A 23,902-nucleotide genomic window follows, 5' to 3' on the forward strand; every position below is an offset into this window, starting at 1 on the left:
TTCCTACTATTTTCTTGAAGAACAAAGATACGGAGACATGAACTTGTTAAATTTAATATTTACAGTTCAGGATTTTCATGCATTCTTAATGTTCATTTAAAGTTAAAAACTTCATTATTGTTCCGTATTGAATAGAGAAATAAGATGTACAATATTATAGGTTAGGATCCACCTTTCAATACTCCGTAATAAGATGTTAAAAAGTAGTTACAACCTGTTTAATGGGACCGGTTTCAACACATTTTAAGTGTCATCATCAGCCAATTTGTGAAGATCTTAAAACAACTACCACATTGAATACAGGCAAAAAATTAACATTGTATCATAACGTAGCAATTCAGTAAATGTTCAAAACACAATAATCACAGTCAAGAGAGTAAACAGAACATCACTATCTTGCGCCGAAAACAAATATAGCTGAAGTTCATAAGCAGGTGAATATTTGACCTGCTTATGAACTTCAGCTATATTTGTTTTCGGCGCAAGATAGTGATGTTCTGTTTACTCTCTTGACTGTGATTATTGTGTTTTGAACATTTACTGAATTGCTACGTTATGATACAATGTTAATTTTTTGCCTGTATTCAATGTGCTAGTTGTTTTAAGATCTTCGCAAATTGGCTGATGATGACACTTAAAATGTGTTGAAACCGGTCCCATTAAACAGGTTGTAACTACTTTTTAACATCTTATTACGGAGTATTGAAAGGTGGATCCTAACCTATAATATTCTTAATGTTCATTATCAAAATAACTTCACCGAGGCTAGTTTAATAATGACGAAGTACGTAAGGTAAGTAATTAAAACATATCCCTTTTCTTCGCAATTACCAAGTTTAAAACCTGAAGTGGAATATCAGAGGAGACACTATTTTGGCGTTTTATTACATTACCTGAATACTGATTTGCCTCTAAATAAAGCCACAAAACAACAGTGTTCGGCTTGAAGTTTGACATTAGAGGTTTTCCATACAGAATCAATTATAAGTTATAGAAGTTTTCCATAGCACGGAAGCTTAGCCGTGTAAACTGCAGAGACTAAAAGTTATAATGACGTGGTGTCCTTTTGAAGACTTTCAAAAACAGACCGTCTCCGACATTCCTAAAGTAAATTACGCCATAATTTATTTCTAATAAGTAGGCAACCAGTACGAACTGCGCCAGATAATAATTAAAAAGCTCTGTTAGAAAAAGTCTCCGCACAGGATAGTGTACTCAAGTGTCATAATTTGAAAACACTAAGTTGAACTCATTCGCATTTACATTGCTTGATGAAGGTTTGCGTGAACAGTAAAGCACTTTAAGTGGTCTTAAAGTAGTATATCACCGGGCGAGTTAGCCGTGCGGTCAAGGGCACGCGGCTGTGACCTTGCATCCGGAAGATAGAGGGTTCGAATCCCAACTGTCGGCAGCCCTGAAGATGGTTTTCCGTGGTTTCCCATTTTCACACCAGGCGAATGCTGGGGCTGTACCTTAATTAAGGCCACGGTCGCTTCCTTCCAACTCCTAGGCCTTCTCTATCCCGTCGTCGCCGTAAGACCTATCTGTGTCGGTGCGACGTAAAGCAATTAGCAAAAAAAGAGTAGAGTATCTGGTCTAATGTCCTCTTTTGACCTCAGTCCTACAGAAAAAATTAAATTTGGAGAGTACTAGGCGTGATCCGTTTGAGGGCGTTACTGCAGTGGACATGCACGTAGCGGGTGATAAGCATGGAAATGTAAGCAAAGGGATTAGTGTGGCGGTCGTGTCGTGCGTTAAATGCGGCCACGTGAACTCTGGCGATATTATTATGAAATGCGTCCAAACAGGACCAACGTGCTGTTATTCTGTTCTCGGCTTCTGAACGAAAAACACTAGTGGACATCCATCGGAGGATAAACACTGTGTATGGGGCAGCATGTCTGTCGTAAACCACCGTAGTCAACTGGATGCACCATGTTCCGTGCGGGTCGCGTTTCGTCACAAGACGCCGGTCGATCCGGGATGCCATCCAACTCCAGTGGAGACACTCGAGGACCCGCCCTACAGTCCTGATCTCTCCCCATGCGACTAACACGCCTTCGGCCCTCTCAAAAAGCCTTGAAGGGCCGACGTTTCCTGTCGCACGAGGATGTGCACCAGCCGGATACGGGCTTCTTCACGCCGCAAGACACGGGTATTTTCAACCAGGTGCGTCGGTGGGATGAGTGACACAATGCTCACGCCGATTTTTCCGGATTGGCATCGCGGTTCAGTACTGTACGGCCATTGAACAGAAGCTTTTGGATTGCCCTTATACTACATGCACGAAAAAATAGACGATGATGAAATGAACATGTTTAAGGGAAGTATGAATGGCCTATCACGCTAACGTTAAATTTCTGAACTTCGTGACCCATGACGACTTCATGCAATTTAATGAAACTTTTGCAGATTACGTAAACGTGCAGTAGGCTACATATTCTAGGAATCAGGATAAACACTTTCCTGTAGTATTTTATTACAACTTTCCCTTACACTTTTGTGCATTTCACTGCAAATATAAAAACTATCTCCACCATTCTATACGTATAGTGTCATAAATCTATGATACATGAACTGTAAAAAATTAAGAGTCTATCGTCTATAGTTCCTGAGAAAAAGGGTTATTTGCCTGAAAATGTAACTTTTTCTCAAATTGCAATTAAAAATTAATTTAAATTAAAACTCGCTTTTTTTAACAGGAACAGCTAAACCGCTCCAGCACTGTAGTCTTCTATATTTTTCGAGGGCATCCTCTTCCTCTTCAAAGTGTTTTGGCAGCAAAAAACGTACAAAATAAACCCAGAAAATGGCGTCAATGGAACAGAAGTACTAATTGTACTTGTGTATGTTTTCATTTTTGTGCGGTTGTGTTAGCGTACAATTGATCTTGTGTGTAAGAGGAGGGTTCACGAAAATAAAAAGAGGATCAGTACTACCTCGAGACGACCATCGGGCTGTTTAAATAGCCGCTTGTTAAATCACACAAAGTATACAGAAAAATTCCTTTAAGGATTTCTTAACCCTATGGAAGTGAATTTTATTCAAAGAAGCCCCGAATATCATTGACAGTGGTATATCGATTCAGATGGGAACTGTTTTGAATGTTTGTGATACGATTTCTTCATCCAAATACTCAGCGGTATTGTGACGCACAACAACGGCCAAACGGAGCGAGTTGATTACGAGGTTCGAATCATCATATAGTAGATTTGTTCTACATTGTCTCGGTCCCTGAAGAAGGACTTCAGTTGTTTTCAATTTTAACACCAGACAAATGCTAGAGTTAGCCTGTACGCAACGGCAGCATCCTTCCCAGTTATAGTGCTATCCTATCCCATTGTCACCTTAAACGCTGCAACGGAAGGCAAGTAGCAAGTAACAATATACGTGTTTAATTATGAGAACAGCCCGGATGTTTAAGTAGTAACTAGTTAAAATGCACACTAATATGCCGAGCAGGAAGTGTAATGTAAAGGGAGTAACATAACTTTTAGGAAATCTAACAAGCTGGGCCCCTAATGCTTATACAAATCTCCTAGCAGAAATGTTGTCCGCCCTGCTCGCTTCAGTAAGTTTTCGTTCTAACCTATTAACGCCCAAGCATCTGGGCTTAAATAATGAGCTTCACATTTCAGAAACATATCGGCAGGATGTAAATGTACATCACCGAATATCGTTCAGAGAATTAATTTATAAAAGGTCTCGAATTTAAGAGAGAAAAATACTGCTATTTTCCATTTCATTTATTTTGAAATAATAGCATTCGTATTTCCTGACTGTAACAGTTTACATTAAAATAACATTTGTGTTTATGTTGCGAAGTTTTTATTAACAAAGGCTATGATATATCAGGTTGTACTGTTTTAGAATATTTCAACTTGAAATGTCATCACTACAGCCTGAATGATTATGCAGAAAGACGTTAAAATGCAAAGTTACTGAAATGGGTAACAAGTATTAATAGCCTGCCCTACATACGGTTATGTTAGGAGGCTTGCATAAACTTAGGGTACGGCCAATCGGAACCCCTGGAATGTATGCTACTGTTGCTACATAACGGAAGAACAGGCTAGCCGACACGTCCTAACAACCGAATTAGTTTTCATGCTAACCTATTACTGCCCAAAAATCCGTAGGCTAGTCATTACAGAGTCTATTTGATTTTTTTCTGACATGCTGATTCTATGAACATGTGACAAAGTCATTAGTTCTTGAAAGAAACTCAAGTCGTTCACCCTACTAATGAATTATGTTAGAAGGATTTATCCCTCTATCATCATCATCATCATCATCATCATCATCATCATCATCATCATCATCATCATCATCATCATCATCATCATCATTTCATCGCGGGTTTCCATGCGTTGGCGAATGTAACGATTTTATTTTCAGTACAACGATCTTACCGGTAACAGGTGTTTATATGTTTGAAAAGACCAGTTCCAAAATCACAAGCTTTGCTGTAATGCTGGTAAATGAAATCTGCCAAAGCTTCCCATTCCACAACATGGCAGTCTGTTATCTTTTACATTTTAAGAATAGCTGAATAATTCGAAATTTGAGAATAGATGTGGCAATTTTCCAAGTGGTTCGCTTCCTGACTGTGAAAGATCTCATGGGGCACCAAACTTTGACAATCGAGTGTTTCTTCAAATTTAGATCATTTGAAACGATTTGCTGTTGTTTAAGTCAACAGTCCATAGAGTGGTTTGACGCAGCCATCCATGCCACCCTACCCTGTGTTTACCTTTCCATTTCTGTGTAACTACTACATTTAATCCTATCTGCTTGTCATATTCATCCCATGAACTACCCCTACCGTTCTATCATTATGTATCTTCTTCTGGTCAAATTTAGCCAAATCGATCTCCTCTCACCAATTCGATTCCTTATCCCTTCATGCGGCATTCAATCTACCCATCTCACCTTCACCATTCTTTTGTAACACCACATTTCAAAAGCTTCTATTCTCCTTCTTTATGAGCTAGTTAACATCCATTTTTCATTTCCATACAGTGCCACGTTCCACGGGAAAGTCTTCAAAATCACCTAATTCCTATATCAATGTTCGAAGTGAACAAATTTATTTTGTTAGGAAAGACCTAGTTTTTACTAGTAGCATTATTATTATTATTATTATTATTATTATTATTAAAACAAAGACAAAGTCACCTCCGTACAGGCCATGAAGGCAATGGAGCGGGAGGTAAAGGCTTTCACCATTGTTAACCGCGGCACGTAATGGGGTAGAGTGGTTAGCTCTACACCGGCCGCCTTTGCCCCCAGGAATTAAGCTGGTACTCATTTTTGGTGTAGGCTGAGTGAACCTCAGGGCCATATGCACCTCCGGAAGTGGAAATCTCGTTTCTTAAATTTTACGACTTCCTGACGGGCTTCGAACCCACGTCCTTCCTGGCGAACGGAGCACGCCTTTACCGCCTGGGCCAGGCAGCCCCTTATTATTATTATTATTATTATTATTATTATTATTATTATTATTATTATTAATGCTATTTGTTTAGCCCTTAGCTTCATCTCCTGATACTGAGTCGCTATGAGTCGAGAGAAAAGTAAAATGTCATGTTTTACTGCGGATGCCCTTCCTGACGCCTGCCTCCGTTGAGAAGCTAATGCAGATAAAATTAATGAAAGAGAAAGAAATGTGTTTGGAAGGAAGAAAGAAATGTGTTTGGTCTATGACTAGTAACTGTCCCGGACAGCCTACGGTATTGTTCGAAATCACTCGCTTTCAGAACGCAAAGTTTGGCTCCATGGCCGCTCCACTCGGTAATAATAGCAAAACAATGTCATCTCCGTACAGGCCATGAAATCCTCGGAAGGGTGTGAGGTATAGGCTTCTGATATCCGTAACCTCGGCACTTGGTGGGGGTAGAGTGGTGAGCTCTACGCCCGGCCGTCTCTGATCCCAGAAATTAACAGGATAGTCATTTTTGGTGCAGGATGAGTGAACCTTAGGGCTATATGCGTCTCCGGAAGTGGAATATCGTTTCTTAAATTTTTCCAGTTCCTGGCGGAGAATCGAACCCATGTCCCGGTCAATTGATCACGCCTTTTCCGCCTCGGCGAGGCAGACCCTACTCCGCAACAGTACCATTATTATTAATCGGAAAAACCGTCTGTGAAGTACGAGGACAAATCAGGTTTTATTCCCTCTTCATGGTATTCAATCCTGGGCTTCTGCCTTCCCGAAAGAGATCATTCAGCCTCTGATTCCTTCTTAACCACTCGCCTGCAAAAATTCTTGGCCTTTCTCGCGGTAACTCCTTCCCTGGATACTTTCGCTTGTGCTGTTCGCCCTTCTCAGTTCCTCAAGTACTTTTTGAAGCTAGGAGGGCTGTGACACACACTTCCCTAGTGATCACGATTCTTTTGATATGCAAATGAAACATCACTCTTCTCCTTCTCTTACTGACTGATATTCATTCGAATACAGCTCTTTCTTCGACCCTAGCGAGAAACTGAATCCATCTCTGAGAACAATGATAGGCCCTTGAACCCTCGAAATCTCGTTATTATTATTATTATTATTATTATTATTATTATTATTATTATTATTATTATTATTATTATTATTATTATTATTCTGCTTTTACGACCTCACTTCAGTAAGTTATTTTCTTCGATAAGTTTTATTTTCGAATTGTCCAGTAACTTTTCATTCGTTCTGATCTTTTGTGTCATTGCCTGTCGTTTGTCTATTTTGTTTAAATCTTATGTTAATTTTTTTTATGTTTCTTTCAATTTTCTATTTTGTTCTGCAAATCGACCATAGTTTTTTCTGGTTCTTCCATGCTACTAATATTTACAACTCTAAGGTTGGTTGGTAGCTGCTCTCCAAAGGTTCTGGTTTTGTACCATTCTCTGTACTTCTACATAAGATTGGCGTTCCAGCTCCTACACCAATTGACCAATATATTCCAGTCTAGGCCTTCCCCTACAACTTATTCCTTCCACAGAGCCCTCTAGGATGAAGATTAATAAACTCTCTTGTGTAATTATATGTCGAATCCATGTATTTTTTTCTTCATATTCATTGACAAGCTCAGGGTATCTTCAACTCTTTCTATTACTTCCTCGTTTGTAACTATCTGTCCAAGGAATATTCAGTATTTGTCTATAGCACCATTGCTCGAAGGCTTCTACCCTCTTCCCCTCATTTACGTACAGAAATACGCTCCATACACATGTTTCAACTAATTATTTCCTCAGTTTTAAGCTGGGATGTTTAGATGTAGAGACTTTTCTCTTTTTATTGAAGGCTATTTTTGCCTCGTTAATTCTTTTGACAGGATCTCCCTTACTTCGGTTATCAGCTGTTATTTAGCTTCCAAAGTAAGAAAACCCGTCAACATTCCTGAGCTGGTTCCCACGCAGAACTGTCTTAATTTTTCATTGTTGCTTTTTAATCACTGTTTTTTCTGAATTTATTTTCATTTTATATCATATGTAAAAGCACCAGCAGATCTATACAAGGGATTTCTTAATGGGAAAAGACTTTCAGGAAGGTCCCAAAACACCTGGAAGAAGGAGATCAACATGATACGCCGGACCCTCCAAATTGATAACTGGGAAGAGCAGGCTCAAGATCGAAAAGGATGGAAAAGGATTCCGAGATCGGCACGGGAACTTCACGTCCCTCAGAAGCCTATACAGTGAGTGAGTGAGTGAGTGAGTGAGTGAGTGTATTATTATTACTGTTACGGAAATATTGTAGATCACAGAAATGAAAGAAAGTGTGGCATGAATGGGTGCAAATGGAAGAACGTCCACTATAGCTTTTAAAACTCTCAACAAAGAATATACAGTTGTTAACTTCCATGCACCTACTAATGACACCAACAGGAAAGATATTGAAAATGTGGAAACCTTTTGGAGGGTACTCGAAGAGACAATGGATCGGATCCCAAAACACCACATAACTATTTTAATGGGAGACTATAACGCCCAGATTGGCAAAGAGAGAAAATTCAAGAACATAGTTGGAGATTACCCAGCCCACAATAGGACCAACAGGAATGGAGAAAGGCTGATTGACCTGTGCAGAAATTACAACTTAGTCCTCAAATCTACAGCTTTCAAACGCCTTCCTAGGAAAGCCATGACTTGGAGATGCCCTAACCCAATACTTGGGGAATTCCAGCTGGACCACGTAGCCATCAGTAGAAGAAACAGCAAAGAAGTGCTGAATGTCAAAGTATTGAGAAGTGCAAACATTGATTCAGACCACTATCTTTCTTTGATCAAAACAAATTTCATCCCTCTTAAAAGCAGCAGGGAAAACCACTGCATCAAGTCGCGAATTCCAAGGTTCAATCCAGCCAGGCTGAAAGATAACAATAACTTCACCGAGACCCTGGCTAAAAACAAAGACAAAAAAGATTGGCCCCAACTACAGAAGGCACTAATAGATGCAGCGACAACCACCATCCCGGCAGTCAGAAAGAACAAACATCCATGGTGGACAACTACTTGTGACAAAGCAATAGAAGAGAGAAAGCAAGCATGGCTAAAATGGAACCGTAACAAAAGTCTGGAAAACCTTAGAAACTTCTTAGAAGTTAGGAAAACTGCTACTAAAATTATCAGGAACACCAAGAGGCAGTGCAATAAAAATATCATTGAACAAGCAGAGAGGGATTTTCAAAGAAACAACACTAGAGACTTCTACCAAACTTTTAAATCTCAAATAACACCCTACTCAGCCCCTACACTTCACCTTCGGGGAACTGACGGAAATCTGAAAATGAACAATGAAGAGTGCACCACAGTTCTAGCAGAGTATTTCAACAACCTTCTAAATTCAAGGGAACCCAAGGAGAAACTGCATTTCGAACCTCAGAATGTTACTAAGTCGGACTCTCTCCCACCAACAAAGGGGGAGATCAAGAAAGCCATTTCAGAATTGAAATGTAACAAAGCAGCGGGCGAGGATGGAATCATAGCAGAGCTCTGGAAATACGCTGATGAGGAGTCAATCCAAACTATCCATGAAATCATATCAAACATCTGGGTGACAGAAGCGTTACCTAGCGACTGGACCTCAGCTATCATCCACCCGTTACACAAAAAAGGCGACAAATCAGATCTCAACAACTACAGAGGGATTTCCCTTGTATCAGTGACGTATAAGATACTCTATAGAGCCTATAGTGTGAGTGAGTGAGTGAGTGAGTGAGTGAGTGTATTATTATTACTGTTACGGAAATATTGTGGATCACAGAGATGAAAGAAAGTGTGGAATGAATGGGTGCAAATGGAACAGTCAGAAGATTAATTTAAAACTTTAAAGTTGGCAGTTTTATTTCCCTTCTTAACCTTTCCCCGTTTTTCCTTTTCAAAGTTTATACTTTGTCAATAACATGAGATATAATTTTAGCTCGTGAGCTCTCTAGAATAATCAGATAACCACTTTACAGGCTGAGCTTGAAGCTCCCAATCACAAATGTTACTTGAGCACTACTGCTCCATTCAATCAACAGTTAAGGAGACGGATCTCCCAGCTTTTACATCAGAAGGAAGAGCATCCTTGCTCCACAGGAATCTATTTTCGAAAATTCACAATTTCCAGGGCTATCTAAGGCACAACCTACATTGAAAAAAGTAAACACTCTCTTAACTGCTCAACAGTTTGATATGTTTAACATGGAATAAATGAGTTTAACAGAGATAACAAGTATCCAATGTACATGGCCTTCGGTAAAAAACAAAAGGTTAAAGTTACTGGCCAAAAGACAAAATGGTCAGGAGGTGAACTCTTGCACTCCTAGAATTTACAGAACTGTTTAAAGCCCATGCTAAGCCTATACTACGGAGGTGACTAGATGGAAAAATATTTAAGCTGCAGAAATTACCAGATAGATTTTAAACGTTACAAAATCGCAGTCAGATTTGGAGGGAATACAAGGGGGTACCTCACCCCGATTCCCTGATTTCGGTTAAGTTCTTTCTACTAGTTTACATTTTAGAAAATAACGTTACATTTCTAAAGGTTTGGAACCTTCCCCTCGAGCTAGCTTTGAAAGACTATCACATGTTAAACGGGCTCTGCCATTAGCTTGAGCTGGTGGACTTCCCTAAGACGGATGAGGCGGCCTCCGCCTCCGTTACGAACACACTCTAAACTGGAGCGATCACTAAGACAACCTGGTGCAAAATTTGCCAGCTTTTATAGCCGAGGGAAGGCTTCCAGGGACCACCTCACAATTTCAGTGCTTCATCCATTGTTGCCCTTCCTCCTCCAATACTCCTTCAGCTGCTCGCTATGTCTCCTTTTTCTCTCCTCGGACCATTTTCAGCCTGGTTTCTTTCCCTCCCGACCTTGGAATCGTTCCATTTTTAACACTTTCTTTCTAAACCCCTTAATCTCTCTCTCTCTCTCTCTCTCTCTCTCTCCTATGTTCCTTCTTTCCTTATGTTGTTTCTTTCCAAATCTATCTTGACTTATGAATTCAGGTTGTTCACTTTTTGTTCCAAAGTTATTTGAAGATCTGTTTGGTCCATCTGTTGTCATCTTTTTCGTATAAATGTCCAAAAAAGATTAATCACATTTTCCGCATTTTTCTGTTTTCTATGCTGCGGTATATGCCATCTTTACTTCTTGATTTCCAAAGTTTTGTAGTTCTTAGCGGACCGGATATTTTCGGTATAATTTTTCTTTCCAGTACTTCTGATTTATTCAGCCTGTAAATCAGTTCTAGACATTCACTCGCGTATAGGCATTCCGGTTTGACTACTGCGATGTAGTGTTTTTTTTTTAGATTTTTAGGTAAATACTTTTTGTTGTAGATATTCCTAGTTGTACCTATGCTCTGTCCTTGTTGTGTATCCTTTCTTCTACAGAAGTCTTTTCAAAATCATTTTCTTGAATTGTTTTTCCCAAATACAGTATCTGAATTTCTTTACTTTCATTATTCTACCAATTTCTGTTATTAGAAGTTTATATTTGTCATACATTTGTTTTTTCTATAGAACATTTTTAATGTGTTCTTTTAGCTATTATTATTATTATTATTATTATTATTATTATTATTATTATTCCTTCAATTTATGCTATTTACTTGTGGTCAATGTGGTCATTTATCATGATTAGTGAAGTGATAACTGGTCTATAGAATACCAGGAAGTAACTGCTTGACAGGATAGTGTTTTCCGATATGTGGATGCCAGTAAACATATGCGAAAGATTCGTATGACGTCACTAGATTCCTGGAAGGTTACCCGGCGGTGTTTTAAATTAATTATGGCTGGAAATAAACGTACAGGTAATTAGTTATGGTAATGTGGAGCAGCGCACGTGAGGCAGAACTCTGGGGGACGCTTTAGTGTGGTCGCTTGTCCGAGCGTAAACTTTACTAGCTCTTCGTGCTGCGCCTGGGTAATGCAGGCCCGCGAGTTCACTCATTCCAGTATTTCTGCCTGTGATCAATATGAGCACGGATGCAATTCTACCAGCTCATCAAACATTAGCAATTTTTTTAAAATTTTATATTATCCTTCCTCCGGAACCCTCTTGTACGTAAAATCTCTAAGGGCGTGTGTGCTAGGTAAGGCCTTCTCATCTTATAGAATCGAATTAGGAAAGTGAATCCCTCGTATGAAGCTTTTGTAAATCTGGAAAAAGCATTCAATAACGTATATTCGACTAGGCTACTTGTGATTCTGTAGGTAACGGAGATGCAATACAAAGAAAAGAATGATTATCTGATACCTGTACAAAGTTATATGTACAGTGACGAGAATCGACGGCTATGAAAAACATCAATTATCCAGAAAGGAGTGAAGAGAGGCTGCAGTTTTTACAACTCTCATTTTCAACCCTTATACAGAACAAGTGGTGAAGGGCATCACACGTAATTTGGAAAAGGAGTCCTATGTCAAGGAGAGGTAACCTTTTTTTTTGCTAGGGGCTTTACGTCGCACCGACACAGATAGGTCTTATGGCGACGATGGGATAGGTAAGGCCTAGGGGTTGGAAGGAAGCGGCCGTGGCCTTAATTAAGGTACAGCCTCAGCATTTGCCTGGTGTGAAAATGGGAAACCACGGAAAACCATTTTCAGGGCTGCCGATAATGGGATTCGAACCTACTATCTCCCGGATGCAAGCTCACAGCCGCGCGCCTCTACGCGCACGGCCAACTCGCCCGGTGAGAGGTAACCAAAATCCTGTGATTTGTCCCTGATACTTCCTAAGTATATAGAAGATCGGTTAGAGATTGTCGAATTGTACGGACACAATCTTCGAGAAAGAACATAAGATCAAAATATGAAAATACTAAACAGGAGTAATGTAATGGAGTCGAATGAAGTCAGGTGATGCAGAAAATTTACAGTTCAAAAAATGAGGGGAACATGTCTTGTTACGTATACCATGCTCCACAAAACAGTACCTCACACTGAGGTACATTACCAACTAAGCCCTTATTCTTTACAGTTGAAGTATACAAAAGAAAATCGACGGATTCACATTCATTTTCAGAACACAAACGGAAATGGCCGAATAGAGGCGAACACAATGTGATAACCGTTCTTCAGGGTGGAATTTAATCACAGCTGGAGAGCTTCAGTATGGTGTGTGTCCTCCACAAGCATTTGTCACAGCTAGACACCTACGTGGCATGCTCCTTATAAGTCGACAAAGGTCACGTTGCGGTATCAGGGCCAATCCTTCAATGCGAGCCAGATCGAGGTCTTGGAGAATCTGTTGCGGAACAGGACGCACATGAACACTTCTGTCAAGCCTATCCCACAAATGCTCAATGGGATTAAGGTCGAGACTCACTGCTAGGCATTCTATCTCTTGAATGACCGGTTCTCGCAAGATGGCTCTGGTGATGCGCGTACATGAGCCCTGGCATTGTTGTGTATGAGTAAGAACACCATATGTAGCTTACAACACATGCTGTAGCAGTATCTGCTGGATGCACACCGCAACGGTAAGATTAGCACGGACGACGACGAGATCCGTACGACCATCAATACTGATGCCACCCCGCACCATCACAAAACCTTGTCCGAATCGTTCGCCCTTCTGAACAACATTTAGCATGTACTGCTCACCACGGCGTCTCCATACACGTTGACGTCCATCAAGCTGTGTCAGGGAATCTGGACTCGTCTGTGAACAACAAAAGTCTCCATTGGGGAAGTTGCCAGTTGACGTGGGTACGGGCAAACTTAAGGCAAGTTGCGCGATATTGCTGCGTTAAACGGGGCACTCAAACAGGACGCCTGGGTGGTAAGGACAATTCTCTTAACCTGTTTTTTACTGTATGGTCAGACACCGCGACTCCAGTGACCCTACTGAGCTCTTGTTGCAGTTCTCTGGCAGTTGCTGAACAACGCCGCAGATATCGTCATCCTGTAGAGTTGTCATGCACCCACGACCTTGTCTAACCCTCCTTGTGAACTGGCCTGTCTCACTGTAGCGATTACACAAGCGTTGAATAACTGACGGAGGGACATTGAGATCTACAGCAATAGGACGAGAAGTCCATCCTTCCTGGAACATAGTGACATCGCTTGCGACTTGAACCTCGTTACGATGCCTCATGGGATGTGCTGGTTACGTACAACGTGCTCAAATGACCGCAGTAGCCTGTGTACCCCACAACGACACACGGAACGCACTGCTATTCACTTTGTTTTGAGGGATCACCTGACAGTTTAATGCACGACTATGCGTACAGATGGAGTATTACTTCGATTTGACATACCCTGACTAGCTAAGGTTTCAAGGTATACTGTACGACCATTGGAACCCCATCTACCGAATTAACGTTCACATACCAGAACTTACAAAACACGTTCCCCTAATTTTTTGAATTGTGTATTAAATTTGGGAATGAATATTTTACTTGAGTACTAGAATAAGGAACTATGGCAGAAGTAAAGAGGACGCAAAATACAGTCCAGTACAAGTAAGAAAAGTCTTTCTGATGAAAACAAATTGGTCACATCGAACACAGATATTTGAAAGTAAAGAACCTCCACGAATGCAGACGTCACCCGAAGGAAAAGAACGATACAATTATGATAATTAAGAACGAAAGTAGTACTACAGAAAAGCAAATTAAAATTCTTCCAGTTCAAATGTATGCTCATCATCTCTTTTGCAAAACTCAGTATCCCGTTCCACCCACAGTCATGATGCTCACAGATTATAAGGTGTTCATTGGATGTGAATAGATAAAACGAATCCTGCTGTGTCAAGGCGGTGAAAAGGATAGCTTTTAACTGTTGGTTATATTTTAAGTATGATGTCCGTCAGGAAGGAATTAGTATTGATGTGTAGCATCTAAAAATACAGGTTCGGCTGTAATTAACCCGTTCGGTAGGCGATGCGGCGAGATCCGCGGCTGCAAGTCGCTTGCTGGGTGGGGAACGCGGATATATCCGCCGAATCAATTTTTTTCTCAGTTGCCTGCCTGCAGAGGTTTATTTCCTTTTCAGCAGCGTATTCTCGATGAGTCTGCCCTCTGATGTGAATTTTTTCAACTATGTTCTCCCAATACTAATGTGTCATCCATAAGTTGCAACATGAAGAACGCAGCTGACGTCCGGACAAGAACAACCTAAGGCCTAATAGCTTCGCGCTGAAGCTTTAGCTCATTGCCTAATCGTCCCTTGGATGTAATAATATTGCTGTAGAAGAGATTTCTAGAGATTATGACACTGAACAGACCTCTCTGATGACATTTTATAACTGTGACCTGATTTATTATCCCCAGAGTTGAGTTTTTCCTTCACGACTGGAGTGTGTGTTTACCGCGAGTTACACAACATTTTATTATAGTACGCATCCGTAATACAGTCCTATTTCATGATTTCCGTCCAAACTGATGAGACCAGAGTTCTACTCGATCCTTTTTCTTACATCTTTTCCGCTAAAATATCTATCACGAATTACCGGCCCCCCACTGTTAGAGGAAGATGATTTACAGTCATGATAAACGAAATGTTGGAATTTAGTGGGGAGAATTGTGACATTAGTGAAGCAAGTTCTGGCGAAGGGGAATTCATAAGTGAGAGGAAATTACCTGGAATAAATACTGCAGACTCGAATATACAGGATTTGGGTGTAGCTGATGCGAATGTTCAGCAGTCGGAAAAGAGACAACACGTGTTCGATTCCACTTCAAGTAGCGATCATGACAGTGACAGTTCTGACGATAATACTGATTACAATCCAACCGTTGCAAGTTCTTCGTCAACTTACACTGAAAGTGGACTAAGAAATTCCCGCTTTGATCCAAAATTCCATCGGAGAGTTTTAGGGAAAACAAAACTGAGCGAAATGTTATAATTACTTTTTTTATGACGAGAAGTGCCAGAAGATAGCTTAACAGACAAAAGATGCCGAGCAGGAAATCGAACATAAAACTCAGTCTCAGTTTAGTAAGATAAAAGGAAGGAATCGAGATCAAGACCGTGTCCTAACAAATAAGGACGAAATAAAGCTTCTTATCGCCATAGTGTTGCTGCTGGGGACTGTACAGAACCCTAAATTAGGACACTATTTCTCGCAGTCGCTTGTTCACTACGCCTGTTTTCTATGATCTGATGACACAGAAGAGATTATTTATCGCCAGACTGAGTGGCGTAGCCGGCCTCCTGACCTCAACATGGCAGGCTCGATTCTGGCTCAGACCGGTGGTATTTGAAGGAGCTCAAATGCGTCGGCCTCTTGTCAGTAAATTTACTGGCATGCAAATGAACCCCTGCGGGACTAAATTCCGGCACCTCATCGTCTCCGAAAACCGTAAAAGTAGTTAGCGGGACGTGAAGTCATTATTATTATTATTATTATTATTATTATTATTATTATTATTATTATTATTATTATTATTATTATTAGAATTTCCTCCACAGCTTTTTACATATCTCTGACAATGAGGTGAATAATGCGTACGTATATAGAAACGCTTGCATCCTTGCCCTGCGAAAACAACTGTTAGCCATACTGATAACCTGAAAATTTCAGACTGATCACATCCTAACACGCATTACATTGGTATGGTCGTGTACGAAGTTACACACTTTGTAAACTGTCATAAAGGAACTCTGCTTTATTCTCCAACAACTGAAACTTAATTCCCATCCTTCAATAAGAAAAGTAAGGTCAAGAAAAGCCGAGTTTCTGAGCGAAAGAATAGTATATTACATGAAGATAATGCACTCATATATGAAATTTGTTGCGAGTAACATTTGGTACAGACCATTAATGTGAAAAAATAATTCTCAAAATAAAATATAGAAAATAAATACAAATAAAGTAATGAAATACCGCTCTTTTTAATATCCATTAAAAATACTTAAAGTGATGTGATGTATCGTGCATGTCGCAAAGCAAGAGTGTGTGCTTGGCGGCCTACTTCAAGGGGCTGTGACTGTTGTAACCTGTAGAATGGGACAAGTCTGTCTAGAGCGCTCTGGCAGTTCGCCAGGGAAGGTCGTTGAGCGGAATGCTGGTTCAAGAGTCCAGCATCGCGCTTATATACTGTCACAGTGGCAGTCCTTACATCATGTGCAGAAAGAGGACTGGTCAATAGATTCCAGCCACGGAAACGTTATTCACACTTCTGTAGCACCTGATATATGTGTTCCAATTGTTATGTTTCTTTCCGATTTCATCCCAAGTCTATACTGGTTTTTTTGCTAGTGGTTTTACGTCGCACCGACACAAATATGTATTATGGAGACGATGGGACAGGAAAGGGCTAGGACTGGGAAGGAAGCGGCCGTGGCCTTAATTAAGGTACAGTCCCAGTATTTGCCTGGTGTTAAAATGGGAAACCACAGAAAACTATCTTCCGGGCTGCTGACAGAGGGGTTCGAATCAACTATCTCCCGAAAACTGGATACTGGCCGCACATAAGCGACTGCAGCTATCGAGCTCGGTTTATACTTGGTCTAATAAGTAAAGTTTGTACTCTTATACAGCAATGAACAATATTCAGGCGTCTCCCTGTCCTCATTATTGGTGCCGTTTTTATGAACCCCTGTTATATATGCAACTCTATATACTTAGCAGGACTGAAATGAAATACCGAGCGAGTTCTGCGTACGGTTAGGACGCTGAGCTGTCAGTTAGCATTCGGGAGTGGTGGGTACGAATCCCACAGTTGGTAGGCCCGAAGATGGTTTACCGTGGCTTCACCACTTTAACACCAGTCAAATGCTGGGACTGTTCCTCAATTAAGACCACGTTCGCCATCTTCCCATTCTTATCACTTTCCCATTCTTGCGTAGACCGAAAACTTCAATGTGCTGGTGCGGCGTTAAACCAGTATAATAGAAAAAAGAAGCTGAAGTGAAATCTAACTGTTCACGGCATAAACAAAATGCTTTCCACATAACTCTGTCTATAGCATTACAGAATTATTAGAGCTGTACTGATATTCCATGTAGGGATTGGTACAATTATAGTGCTGCCGTAATTTGGAATCCTAACATTGTAAGCAACTCGTCCTACATAACTGTAATGTAAGTTACAGGATACTTAGAAATATCGGCAGCGTGTATTTATACATCATTGAATATTGCCAATCCTATCCGTGCTAAAAATATGTCAGCCTCAGGAGGCACAATATGAAGACCATTTTTAAGCCTAATATCATCAGAGTTAATTGCTTGCGATCTGTTAAAGATCCTATTGGTTTAAAATCTGATGGAATATATATTTCTTGTCTCCGTTGATCGGTTTATCTTGGCCAAATATTTAGCAAGGTAGCAACAAGGGTTAAAGAAGATCGCAGGCGCTTACGTCTTTGCCAGCCAGAGAAGTCTGTTGTGGCAGAAAATGCCATACACAATGACCATCACATCATTTTTCATGCAACTTTTGTCACTTATAAAGAGAAACAAGTTATACCTAGATTCAATGGTGAGCCGATAGATATTGCTAAACCCCTGAATAATTTTAACAAAGGTGACGGCTATAATGATATTGAGCAGATCATTGCTACCCTTCAATATCTTTCTTTTCGACTCTGGAGGCCCTGCAATGAACTATATTTCTAACAGGGTCTCCATATATTGAGTCTGGTTACTATTGAGTGACAGTTTTCAATACATTGTTATTCTCTCAAAACCAGAATTAAAACGCTTCAGCAGATAATAAACATTACCCGACCTAATATCTTAAATTACTATTGTTATTATGCCATTTAGTGGTCGTAAAATTCTACGTATTTAGATAACTCACTATCGATAACACTTGTTTCATTTCCTTGATCAGCAATAACTTGCGTTATTGTTTACATTGACAATAATACAGTATCTCTATGGTCAATAATTATATTTACTGTTTGTACATTTAGAAGTAGTGTTACCGCTTTACATAATATGTGAAGCTTCCTAAGGTCTGAGGGCCAAGATCATCAATGCATTATGAACCATAGCCCGGCAGTAATAGGCTAGAATGCAAACGTACTGAAGGGAGAAACAAGTATAGTCTCTCCTGTTCAACGGTTAAGCTATGAGTTTTGCAGAAACATTAGGGGTACAGACCATCGTAACCCCTAGAGTTTATGTTACTCTCGCTACATTACGGAAGAGACAGCCACAGGACATTTTCTTCTAATAAAAATAGTTTGCATTCTAAGCTATTACATCTGGAGTCTACTCATAACATAATTAAAATCAAACTACCGTTGGAAAGTTGACTTTTGTTGTACGTTAAGGGTAAGTAAATCCTTCTTCCACAATTATTGTCATGCAACTTGATTCATATTGTAATGAAACGTCTTCTCACACTAACGTTAATATCGCTTGATCCTCCTTAGCGTAAGGCTATCCATTAACGCATTAGTATTTCTTAAAGGATGCGAAACACGATTTTGCTTCAAGAGTCTGACGCTAATACAAATCTCACACCATTACGCTCCAGACTTAGCCGAGAAGACAATATTTCATCTTTGCTCTTAACATTCCTCGTTACCGTTCAGATTAAAATCAGCGTTGGCGTACGATAATTACACAGAGGCAACCAGTAAATTTCCAACTTAGTCCTAGGATTTTTCGTCATAATCTCCCCAAATTCCTTCTCTCGAATTTCGTGGATCTCTTCCATCACGTCGGCTTTCTCTTCCACTTCTCCCTCACATTTCCCCACTCCTCGCTCCAACCTGGTGTAGTTCTCGTAAAGCATCTCCTCGGCTCCAATGCCAAGAATCTGTGTGCTGGAAGGTTTTATATATATTTTTCTTCTCTGAGAGAATGAATTTCCATAATATATTTGTTTAAATATTTTGCGAGACGAGGCGAAAGTTCTGTTGCTCCTGGCAAGTTCCACCCGCTCATCCGTCATGTGTTGCTGCCAGCTTGCTGCTGTTACCTGTCGAGGGATTAGAATAACTCCCCTGGGTAGATACTGAAATTCTGAAGTTGAACATTTTCTCAACCATTTACGAAGAACATTATGTGCAATCATTTTGCAACTCTCAGAAGCCTGTAAGGGTGATTACTAGTAGTTTAACATTCTACTAAATTAGATGATTTAAAATCATCATAATGAGCCAATAGTTGTGTTTATTGGAAGAGGAAATTAATATCCTGTGAATTTTCGTACTGGATGTCAGTGATCTTCTTACTGAGTCTATATTTTAAAAAATTAATTGATTACATCGCAATATTCTTTAAATATATAGGCACTGCTACTCCGTAAGATTAATTTCATAAACATTAAATTTATCATCATTTGAAATCCCCGTTATTATGACAATTCCAAGAGAAAAGTTTAAGGATAGTTAAAAATCTACAGCACGTTTGCACTCATTCGACCTAGTCAAGGATGGTATGAATGAAGCTCCATCTGGGGGCGAGGACAGGAATAATGCCGGCTGTTGGAAATTGTACCACTCCCTGGAGCAATAACTGATTATTAATGACTGTCAGAAGAAATGACATGACATTGGAGAGAGTTGCTCGAAATAAATATAAAAGTAAACACTAGAGTACCCGGAGAAAAATCCTGTCCCGCTTCCGCTTTGTCCAGTACAAATCTCACATGGAGTAACCGGGATTTGAACTAGGGAACCCAGCGATGAGAAGCCAGCGCGCTTCCACCTGAGCAGCGGAGCGCAATAATGATTTATACTAACCTCTTACAATATGAGAAACAGGGTTCTACATATTATATCACTGGTTTGAAATGAGAAAACTGATTCGGATAATAATTATTTCTAGTTACCACATAGTGGTTTAAAACTCAAATATTTCGATATCTGGACATTTACAGTGTACTACAACTCCAATGCACTAAATACACCGGAAATGTTTCCGTCAGTACAAAACTTAAAGCAGATATACTCTACAGAGTTTTGTGAATCAATACAATGATATATTAAAGATTAGGTCTACTTTCCTACTGTGCAAGATCTCTGAGAGAGCAAGATTTTGAGTATTATATTGCCCATTTTCCTTGGTTTAAAAACCATGAAGCTTTAGTGATAATATCGGCACTAATTAATTGTATAAAGATAAAAATGTAATTATTTAATAATTTAATAATATTGTCATCACGATGTACGGAACATTAATGCCATGGCCGCTTCCTTCCCACTCCTAGGCCTTTCCTCTCCCATCGTCGGCATAAGACCTATCTGTGTCGGTGCAACGTAAAGCAAGTAGCATACGAAATATTAAGCGACACATAATTGTCGAGATTTTGTTGTAACAGAGATACCAAAAAATATGTCTGATAATTTTGTTTGCTACAAACCTTTGAAAAGAATACAAAATTGCCCTTTCGATACTGACACTAAAAACATTTGGATGACATAAAGTTATTTTAAAAATATTATCACTATGAAATATTTAGAAAAACACCAATTTATCCTTACAATAATTCCACCAGAGAATCTATTGAGAGACAAAAAATGCCCTAACGATCTAGAAATAATAATCTGTTTCGAAATACGGAAAATTATCATGACAAATTTAAATTATGAATATCTTAAGAGATGGAATATTTTCCTGGCTGCAATCATAACAATAACATGTTTTGAAGGACATAAAGTAATCAAGAAATTTTTTTCTACAAAACCTTTTGAAAGGCACATATTTTCTCCAATAATATTGCCATTGCATATTATTTTTACGTTAAAATCATGGTGACGACTTTTCTGAACAACACAGAATTATCACGAGAATGTCGTAATAAGTATTTATTTGAAAAGTTCAGAGATGATCAGATGTTAATCTTTATCGCATAACATATAGAATTATACTGAAATGTTATCATTAAACAACAATATTTGACACAAAATTTCAAAACAATATAACGGTAATTACACAAGAAACGGTCATTCTATTTTCACTTTACAGTGTATCGAGCGACAAAAAATTTCCTCTTGAGTATTTCCATTGTGCATAATTTTTAAAATCAAAATACCGTGAATTAGGGAAAAGGTCTAGGTTTGAATTACATACTTTTGAGAGAAAAGGACAGGCACGTCAAAAGTGTTGCCCTGCGGAACTGCCAGGCGTCATGTGAGACTTTACTAAACCTGGCTCCACGTGGGCTGCTAACGACTCTATGACAGCTAATGGAGAATATGTTAATAAGTCGTTAAGATGTTGATAATTGTGGTATCGCAGGTCGCTACCTAGCTGACTCCTTATAATACAAAGAAATTGCTCCTTAATGCGCCATTACCATGTAAATGGTGTAGACCGTTCACATGCAGGTAGCAGGTGGCTCTAAGCAGGTCGGCGCTTCTGGACACTCACCCGTCGGTACTGATTGTGTGGAGCATACCACACGTCCCAAGGAATGATGATGATGATGATGATGATGCTTGTCGTTTTAAAGGCCTAACATTTAGGTCATTGGCCCCTGATGGTACGAAATGAAATTACAATAAAGAAGTTTTAAATCATCCACTGACCAAAAGAAAAAAAATATGGCATGAAGAATGAATGGATAGACATCAACCCAAAAACAATCAGTGGATCCTACCCAAAAGCTACCAGAAAGACCAGCGTTACCGACCAAGGGACCATTCTAAAGTACAATCCTGATGATGACGCTTGTTTTCTAAAGGGGTCCAAAATCCAGATCAACGGCTCTCATAATGGTTCATGTCGCTAGTAAAGTAGAACCATGGTATTTGTCACGTTGGGGTACTAATCAAAATTAGCGAAGATTCACGGCGCTTCTCGCACAATGGCGCAACTCATAGCCAACGCAAACCGATGAGGTTCCTCACCTACGTGTACTAGTCACGGGTGCCGGTATTCCCGTGGTGTTCCTCATATAGTGGGTACTAATCACAGGCAACGCAGACCCACGGTGTCGCTTGTATAGTGGTAAAACTTACAGGCAACGCCCAGACCCGCGGTGTTGCTCACATGGGTACGACTCACGGGTACTGGGAACCCACAGGCGAACCAAATCTCTGCTGCTATTAATCACAAACCTATTTCATAGCAGGGGATACCGTGGGTGTATTTTTCGTCTGCGTCCCCCACCCACAAGGTTAGAGAGAGAGAAAAAATAAGAAGAAAGAAGGGATCCGTCACTTCGAAGAATGAAGTAACGGACGATGAAAGGTAAGGGCCACGAAGGGCGTGAAAATGGAAGACTGCCTAGGCCTCGAATGCTCTAATACCGTCGGGGTCAGAAAAGAACAAGAGTAGACCAAGGGAGGCCGGACAGGATATACGAAAGTGAGGAGCCTGGCACAAGTAAGAGGAAGAAATGCCAGGACTCAGCTGAGGAACCCGTGGTCGCCAACCCACACTCCCAAGCAGAGAGCCCCTGGGGCCCCTTTTATTCGCCTCTTACGACAGGCAGGGGATACCGCAGGTGTATTCCACATGTGCGTCCCCCAAGCGCAGGGGGTAATGTGTTTGGTCCACGAGAGGTATTTTACTTCCCTCAAGTCCACCGGCAAGCCGGTTAGGACCCCCCTATCCGCCAGCTGCGACGCGCCACGTGGGAGTATCACCTCTCTCCCTGCTACGCCAGCGTAGTAGGTTCGTGGAGGAATCAAGGGAGCAGCATTCATTAACTCCGTACTTATGATTGTTCTCCAAGAACAAAAAGAGGGTGCGTTAACGATCAAAATGTGCACAGACATAGTTATGAATGTCACTAACGTGGGTGGAAATTATATGTGTAGAAAAAAAGAGGGTAACATGAATCCAGCCCACTCAATTTAGAACAATATTTTTATTACTGTTGGAAAGATTGTACAATTTTCAACTCGTAGTTTTAAGAAATAGAAATAAACTACAAAGATATATATAAGCCGTATTTGACGTTTTATTGAAATTCATTCATTGCAAAACACAACGCAATTCCAGTTTATTTTTCCTGCTTTGCAAATGCATTTGTCCCAGCGTATGGGCAGCTTTTTTATGCCCTCATCGTAAAAGGAACAGGGTCGTGTCACCAGCCAGTTGCGCACACTCTCGTCATCGTAAAATCGTTGCCCTCCTAGAGCTTCTTTGAGTGGTCCTAACAAATGAAAATCGGAAGGCGATAAGTCCGGGCTGTAAGGAGGATGATCAAGTGTAGTCCAGTGCATTTCCTGTAGCTTGGAGACAGTTAGAGCAGCAGTATGGGGCCATGCTCTTTCGAATCGGTTGTGTAACGGCCACTCACCTAATTACGGCTGCTGTTATTACGAACTCCGCTTGTCTTGCTCTGCTCACTACTATCAACACTCATGTTATCGATCTTGTACATTCGCTGCGGCCTAGCTTAGCGCCCAACCTGTTGGACGTCTCACTGCATACTGAACTACAACCGGGTTACGTCATTCGCTGCGTCACTATCTGCTGTTTCTCGAAGCCACGTGCGCTTTCTGTGGTGCTATATATCCGTCCCCTGATCCCTCGGTCTTCAGTCCAGCGCTGATACCGAGTGAGG

Source organism: Anabrus simplex, chromosome 13, assembly GCF_040414725.1.
Source record: "Anabrus simplex isolate iqAnaSimp1 chromosome 13, ASM4041472v1, whole genome shotgun sequence".
NCBI classification, from domain to species: domain Eukaryota; kingdom Metazoa; phylum Arthropoda; class Insecta; order Orthoptera; family Tettigoniidae; genus Anabrus; species Anabrus simplex.